The sequence below is a fragment of the Saccostrea cucullata genome, unplaced genomic scaffold, assembly GCF_032062105.1.
Source record: "Saccostrea cucullata isolate Sc308-1 unplaced genomic scaffold, CSIRO_AGI_Scuc_v1 ctg13763, whole genome shotgun sequence".
Taxonomy (NCBI): Eukaryota; Metazoa; Mollusca; class Bivalvia; order Ostreida; family Ostreidae; genus Saccostrea; species Saccostrea cuccullata.
Window position 1 is genome coordinate 7,469 of NW_026920112.1, and position 9,054 is coordinate 16,522.

The 9,054-nt window shown below is 32.6% G+C and overlaps 1 pseudogene; it reads left to right on the plus strand.

Annotated features, from left to right (window-relative positions):
- Window positions 1-4,626: 4,626 nt before the first annotated feature.
- On the plus strand, window positions 4,627-5,711 carry LOC134243526 (uncharacterized; annotated as a pseudogene).
- Window positions 5,712-9,054: the final 3,343 nt, after the last annotated feature.

The window sequence follows — 9,054 nt, forward strand, 5'->3', positions numbered from 1 at the left end:
CTGTCAGTAGCCTGTCTCGGTTAAAAAAATGATCGTACTCGAATCATGCTCTTGTGTATCGAATAAGTTGGAAGCTTATATTAACACCATATACATGTATGTATGTAGGTTAATATTAGTGATATGTTTAAGGAATCACTGTCCAGTTAGTATAGTATGCCAGGGCATCAACGATTGTGGGGAACATGGGATAATTTGCATAACGGGCGAAATACGGAAATACGGAAAGTTGACAAAGTCAACTCGATTGTCAAACAGTTATATTTGTCCCTTATCGTCCTTAGTTATAGTAAAAGATCCAGGTTTGAAATAGATATAGCAGACCCTGTGGTGTCGAGATGGAGTTATCAAATCAGACCCAAAATGAGAGCAAACCACACAAAGGCGACAGTAGACTTAACTATTTAAATAGTTGAGAATGATTTTTATACAATAGTTTGTATCAATATAGGTCTTTCCTAGCATTTCAATACAAGAATGAATAAGTATTAAATATTAAAGTAATATACAAGTACCGAATAAAGCATATTTAAATGCACCAATTAGTGGAACACGTAATGTGGTTTGCCAATTTATTTATTTATTTTTTTGTATAAGGGATACTAAATTGTTATCAATGAGCTTTCCTTTCCTCCTGGCAGATAGTGGGAGGAAAAAGAGAGTTTCATCTTTAAATGCCATACACTAGTTACTTAATTATTCTCTCTCTCTCTCTCTCTCTCTCTCTCTGGGTGTACAATAACAATGAATTTATTCTCACAAACTGACATTAAGTACAGAGTAGAGACAAATTACAAATATAGATGAACATAAAGGCATAAGCAATCTCAAAAAGGTTTGTTTTGATTAATTTGGTAGTTATTTCCAGTGCAAATCCTTTTAAATTCTTCAAAATCGTTTCGGAGCGGATCCGCTCCGATTTGCTACATTGTAAGTATATGGGACGTATTCTAACTGTGTGAGGGCTTGTACCGAGACACAGTTAGATCATTCTAACTACAAGCTACGTAGCTAAATCTAGTGATTGTACCAGGTCCAGTACAATCACTAGATTTAGCTACGTAGGTAGAATTACCTACGTAGCTTTATTTACCTACCTCAGGTAGCTTTATTTAGCTATTTCAAGGTAAGTTTTCAAAAGTTTTCTATTTATTAAAAAGAGACAAAAAGTCGCAATTAAATGACTATTGATATTTTTAATTGGGAGGCTTTAAAAAACAATTCAAAGCAGAGATAGTTTATACATTGCTGCGTTTGGACAATTTAGAGCAAAACATGTAATTCCATTGTTTGGTTATCTGACCATATGGTGAGGTGCAGTGAGGCATGACTGAGTATGATTACTTCACATTGTGCCAAATAATTACCGACCTATTATCGTGTTAACCGGAACTGGACTTCTTTGTCATTTAATTCAAGGAGTAACTGTTCTAACTGTTATATATAGCCCCAAAACTTTCAGAACTTTGATTGCAATTGCGCAGAAAAAGATATTTTTTCAAGAGGGATTTTTTCATGAGTTGTTTTCAGATGAGTTCAAAGTTGAAAATGATCACTGCATCAAAATGATATTGTCTGCACACCCTGAGAAAAATGCTTTTTAATAGAAATAGATCAATTTGGTAGCTAAATAAAGCTACCTCAGGTAGGTAAATAAAGCTATGTAGGTAAATCAAGCTACGTAGCTAAATCTAGTGATTGTACCAGACCTGTGTACCAGACCTGATCAAGATATTGAACAGGACATTTTAGTTTTCATGATAAATTTCATCATGGGAAAATAATTTTTAGGAATCCACATAAAGGGATATGCCATTTAATGTGTCTTATGATAAACAAATACCTTATCTCCACCTAACTCACTGACAGTCTTGAAATCTAGATGAACATCTTTCACACGTGTTTTGACTTTCTTTTTGGAAGCCATGTTGTAAACATAAGATTGAGAGGCGATACGGTTGGAACGATATAATCCGGATTGCATTCGGGACATAGTTCTTTAAGGATCGATGTCAAGAATATGGGAGAAAAAATAAGTTGTTTACTCTTATTTGTATATATATGTAGACAATTTAATGGATCTCAGACTCTGGATTACCCCTTCATGTTTTTTTTTCTTATTCTGCATTGAGAAGTTGATGGCTCGTTTCAGTTTATTCTCTACTGAGAAGTCGATGACTCGTTTCAATGTTGAGGGGGAGTATTGAAACGCGCCATCGACCTCTCAATAGAGAAAAGTTTCAATCAAATTCACAAAATGAAAACAAGTCTCGACAGTAAAATAAAATGTTTTCATTGAAATGCATATTTTTATAAACGAACCATAAAACGTACGATGTTGGTGAGTACTAACAAGTATCTTAACCTATTCTCTTTATAGAAGTGTGCAGACTTTCGCCTACATGTGCATCCGATGTAGGTGAAAGCCCGTCCATCTTTCTAAAGAGAATACTCGTATCTAAAATCACACGGAAAATGCCGCCTCTGGTTGGAGACGGCGAATTCCCAGTTTTCGTAATGGCGCCGGTTCCTAAATTATAACCTTTTCCTGGCAAGTAAAATATCAAAACCGTGAAAAAAGCCTGGAAAACGTAAAACATTTCGGACTAAATTTAAAATCCCGGTGACTTCAACGTATCTGTCGGTAGCCTGTCTCGGTTAAAAAAATGATCGTACTCGAATCATGCTCTTGTGTATCGAATAAGTTGGAAGCTTATATTAACACCATATACATGTATGTATGTAGGTTAATATTAGTGATATGTTTAAGGAATCACTGTCCAGTTAGTATAGTATGCCAGGGCATCAACGATTGTGGGGAACATGGGATAATTTGCATAACGAGCGAAATACGGAAAGTTGACTTTCGATTGTCAAACAGTTATATTTGTCCCTTATCGTCCTTAGTTATAGTAAAAGATCCAGATTTGAAATAGATATAGCAGACCCTGTGGTGTCGAGATGGAGTTATCAAATCAGACCCAAAATGAGAGCAAACCACACAAAGGCGACAGTAGACTTAACAATTTAAATAGTTGAGAATGATTTTTATACAATAGTTTGTATCAGGTCCTTCCTAGCATTTCAATAGAATGAATAAGTATTAAATATTAAAGTAATATACAAGTACCGAATAAGCATATTTAATTTGACCAATCAGTGGTAGATGACTCTACTTATTTATTTATTTAATTGATAGGGATACTAATTGTTATCAATGGAAGTTTGCCTTGGAGGATAGTGGGATGAAAAAGAGATATATCAATCCTCCATCTATACACTAGTTACTTAATTATTTTGGGTGTACAGTACAGTTGTATTGATTCTCACTGATATTAAGTACAGAAGACAAAGAGTATATTACAAATATAGATGAACATACGTGCATTCGTTAAGAAAAAAAATTAAGTCCTCAAAACTAGTCTAAAACAACCAAAGGAACTAGGAGAAGAGTTGAATGTGTATAAATATGTGCTGTCACCCCATTGTTGTGATTGAAAAAGTCGACTATAATTGCACCTAAACATTTAAATTCAGTACACACTAGAAAGGGGTTAGTAGGGAAAAGAAAGATTAATTTCCCAAAGTAAACATGTCGTAAGCAAACAGGAACAATTCCACCCTGTAGTATCCTTTAATATATTGGGATTGGGATAGTGGGAGGTCATGAGGTGATCAAATATCTCCAGGAGTCCACCCTATTGATCTTCATACCTTTTCTTTGACCTGATTCACTATAAGGAAGAACTTACTCATTCACAGAATAATAAATGGATAAAATTTATATGATACCGATAATACCCACTAACTTGTGGTAGATTACAAAGCAATTCCTTCCTTGATCGAGGTTTTTTTTAATGGTTTTCGTAGAATCTTTCACTTTATTCTTGTCTTAAACATGATAAACAAGTTTATGCAATAAAACTATTGTTTATTTGTATAATTTTCTGGATTTCCCTTTCAGTAGTTGTATCCCATTACTGTTTCTCTCCATTAGTTCAGTCAATATTAGAAAAACTGGTAGTGTTTTGATTTTTATAAGATTTGTGTCTAAACTTTAAAGATTTCAATTAATTTGCACTAATTATGCCATTTAACGACTTTATAGTTAATTGAACGAGAAGTTTAGCTGAGTGGTTTTTTGTACTTATTGACATAATCCTACTATGAAGTACGAACCTGTTGTTTTCCGTTGTTTTACAAAGAGGAAGAACATTCATATACAATAACCACCCTGACAATTGTTGATATAGAAATGAAGTATTTCTCATATTGGTTTAAATTGCATGTGATTGAAATAGAACAATGAAGCCATTTTTGGGTATCAGTATTTAGTTTGTTCATTAAGAAGCAATCAGCTGCTTAAACAGTTATATAATTTATTTGAACTGTTCCATTTATATTCAACATGTTACATCTGAATTGATTATGAAGCTTATAATCAATTGGTAGGTATAGAAGAACTGACAATTCGGTTAAAAAATTAAATGCAACATCAACACGATAGATTTTTTTCAAATTCGTAGCCATCCCTACTATTACTTTTCTATACTTTCAGTATTTCCTTTACGAAGAAACGCTTGATGTTCAAAAGGGTGTATTATCCTTTCATACCAACCCAGTTAACTTCACCTGTTCCAGCCATTAATTTACTTCCCGCCACAAACCTGGACTGAACGATAGCAAAGGCACTTCCGGGTGCCTGTTCCCTATTTGTATACTGATCATTTTCCTCGCGTGAAAACGACACCACCCCAAAAGCTACGATCATCAAAACATGATCACTGGCTTGCTCTTCTTCAAGTCTCGGACATCTTCATCTTCGACACAGACTTAATGGAGGATGCATGTTTGTTTCACAATTGCTGAAATTCAACTCTCCCCGTCTTGAGAGGAAATTACAAATAACCTCAGCCAAATATATATTTATGTTTTTTGGATTTGTGTCATTTTCATTCGTCATGAATTCTATCGATGACGGCATAATGGATATCTTTGTATTGTTCCACCTACTTCTCATATATACCGTTGGATGGCGTTCGACTTGTCGTCTGCGTAAAAGAAGGGACTACAGTTTTCTACCTTAATGCCATGTTTAGGAAGTCTGCTTTTCATTGCCTCTGACACTATCCAGGCTGCTAACAAATGGAGATGGAAAATAGCTTTTATTGACTTCTGGGGAACCTTGTTTGATTACACCGCCTTGTTGTGTTACGCGGTGATGATGGGTACAACAAAGACTGATTTATACATTGAAAGAAAGTTCTTGAATTTTTCTTCGAGTAAACTAAATTAAATTTGACCTTGATAGTAAAACGTGGACCGGGTCAAATTAATCAGGACGTAACATTATCTCATTGAAATTCTAGTCTCTCTTTTTCAATGTCATTTTTGTATGTACTCAATAATGAAATAGAAAAAAACAAGATATGTTTGTGAAACACTATGCACCCGGCGGCAACACAATTTTAAAAAAGATATTTTTAGCATATATGTCACAGTCAGGGTCACAAGGCAATCGACCTTGGTGTCATTTGAAAGAACTTAATTGGTAAAGTATGGATGCCAAATATGAAGTCTCTATCTCATATGGTTCAAAATTTATGGCAAAGGTACGAAAAAACTATTTTTAGCATACAGATCACAGTCAAGGTCACAAGGTCATTGACCTTGGTGTCATTTGAAAGAGAATAATTAGTGGAGTATGCGTACTATAAATATGCAGTCTCTATCTTCTATGGTTCGAAAGTCGTGGCGAAGGTACGAAAAATCTGGTTTTAGCATACAGGTCACAGCTTGAAGGTCATTGCAACTCTTGTTTATTGAAAGAGCTTAATTAGTGGAGTACGCATACTAAATATGAAGTCTCTATCTTTATGGTTCAAAAGTTATGACGGTTAAAGTTTGCAGATAAAAAGTTATTTTTAGCAATAGCCACAGTCACAAGGTCACAAGGCCATTACCTTGGTGTCATTTGAAAGATCTTCCTTGGTGGAGTATGCCTACCAAATATGAAGTCTCTATCTTTCATGGTTCAAAAGTTATGGCAAAGGTTAATTAACAAACACACAGACAGGACAAAACAATATACGCCCCTGATTTGCGCATAAAAATCAGTTGAACGGAGGCTATTCAAGTACTAGTACAGAATAATGTACATATTTACATGCACAGTAAATGCCATTATTTAAAGTCTGATTGATATGAAATTATCATCCAGACTGATTCAATTACTAGTACAGTGTATATCAAGCAAAATTATCTACAACGGGTGGCAGTAAAATAAGTTGCATATCTGCATGTATTAAATATATTTACACATAAGATTGGCTGCAATTCATTTCACGGGTGGAAAACTTGTTGCAGAAAGCAGTATGCAAATTAAGTATTAATTTATACCCAATCAGACACTTGTTATCAATGGATATCTTTACATCGTACCTGTAAACGCCAAACGCAACAAGAATGCTTTTTGAATGTAACACGATGCAGGTCACAATACCTGACACTTTTAGTGCATCTCCTGGCTTGTGACTTTAACAATAATATCTGATCGTTCTACTTTATGACTTTTTTTTTCTTAGAATAAAAAAAGGAATTTAAATATGCATTTATATATGTTGTTCCTATTTGAAGAACTTTAAATTTTTAAGGGCACATTCAAGGGGGCTAAGGTTCTTTCTTGTACACCGTTATCTCAATAACGTTTCAGTGGATTTTTATAAAACTTTCAGAGATGATAGGGGACGATGATATCTATTGACTTCTTTTTTCATTTTTTATGAAATCAGTTCCGTTCCCTAAATATTACGTATTTTTGACGTTTTGCTGCAATTCTGGTATCTCATATTCTGAGAAAACTACGCAAAAAAGAGATTTGAAATTTTCAGGAATGATTGAATGTAATCCTGACAAGAGCATCTGAGTTTTGAAATTATAAGAAGACGTTTAAATTTTTTAAATTTTAAATTTGTATTTTTCAAAAAATTTTTTTTTATCTAATTTAAATTTTTTTTATACCATCAGATAGATCTTGGCAAGAGCTTTCCAAAAATGTATTTGTTTTGTGTTTGAGTACAAGTATACGTAACAATATATAAGCTCAGGTGTGTTTAGGTCACTTTAGTGCAAATGTAACTTAGGAATTTTCCTTTAAAAAATCATAACTCTTTAATTTATTGACCGATTTCAAATTTTTTTGTACCATCAAATAGATCTTTTTAAGACCTTTCCAACGGTATATTTCTTTTTATTGTACGTGCACTAATAAAGAAAATATAAGCTCAGGTAAGTTATACCTTCATTTTGACAGGACATGTCAAATTCATTATCAAGGACATTTGCAGATGACCGCGCTCTTCGGTGCTCTTTGATCTTGGGTGGATATCCTTTGATTTCTGTAAAACGTCATTTCTCTTTCATTTCTTGACCGATTTAAAAATTTTAAAACCATTAAATAGATCTTTTTAAGAGCTTTTCAACGGTATATTTTTTTAGATTGTAAATGCAATAATAAAGAAATTATGAACTCAGGAATTTAAGCATATTGCTTTGACAGAACATGTCGAACTCATTATCAAGGACGCTTGCGGTCAGTGCGGCTGAATGAACTCTTTGATCTTTGGCCTATATCCTTCGATTTAAAGAAATATTATACAATTTATTTGGAGTCTCGAAAAGGTCAAAAGCGTGAGTTTTATCGTTTTAATTTTTTTCAAAAAATTTAAATTGCTTTCAAATGTAAAACAAGGACTTTAATGCATTTTATAAGATAGAGAACATCAGACCATATGTTTTAAAATCGTTCAAAGGTCAAATAGAGTGAAATCAAATCGATTTAAATTTTTCAAATTTTTTTTTAATGGCTCCTAATTGTTTAAAAATGGACTACATCCGTATTTAAAAGATCGAGAACAACATATAAGGTTTTTTGAAATCCCTCTAACTTCAAATAGAGTGAAATTTAACGATTTTAAATTTCAAAAAAAAAATTTTGAGCATGTCAAATCAAGTATTATTATTATTATATTTTGACAGATGTAAGAACATCACAATAACGCGTTTTGACATCTCTCAAATGTCAAATACAGTGAGAATTAGACGATTTAAATTAAAAAAAAAAATTAAATTGCTTCAAAATGAAAAATTAAGTACTACATTTGTATTTTGACAGATGTAGAACATCATACAATGTATTTGAAATCTCTCAAAGGTCGAAAAGAGTGAGATTTAAACGATTTAAATTTTTTGAAAAATGTAAATTGCTCCCAGTTGTGAAATTGAGTACTACATTTGTGTTTTGACAGATGGAGGACAAATAGTGTAGATTTAAACGATTTAAATTTGTCAAAAAAATTAAATTGCTTCAAAATGTAAAATCAAGTACTATATCTGCATTTTGACAAATGGAGAACATCATACAAAGTGTTTTGTAATATCTCAAAGGTCGAAAAAAGTTAGATTTAAACGATTAAATTTTTCAAAAAATTTAAATTTCTTACAAATGTAAAATCGAGTATAATATCTGTATTTTGACAGATGGAGAACTTCATACAGTGTGTTTTGAAATCTCTCAAAAGTCAGATTTAGTGAAATTTAAACGATTTAAATTTTTCAAAAAATTTAAATTGCATCCAAATGTTCATTTGAGTGCTATATTTGTATTGTGACAGATGGAGAACACCATATAATAAGTTTTGAAATCTCTCAAATGTCAAATAGAGTGAGATTTAAACGATTTAATTTTTTTTTAAAAATTTGAATTTCTTCCAAATTTAAAATCGAGTATAATATCTGTATTTTGACAGAAGGAGAACTTTATACAATGTGTTTTGAAATCTCTCAAAGGTCAAATAGATTGAGATTTAAACGATTTAAATATTTCAAAAAATTTAAATTGCTTCAAAATGTTAAATTGAGTGCTTTATTTGTATTGTGACAGATGGACAACATCATACAATAAGTTTTGACATCGTTGCTTCAGAATAATAATAATAATAATAACTAGAGCCGAGCTCGTTGCAAAGCAACGAGTAGGTCTTCCATCCTGTTTGA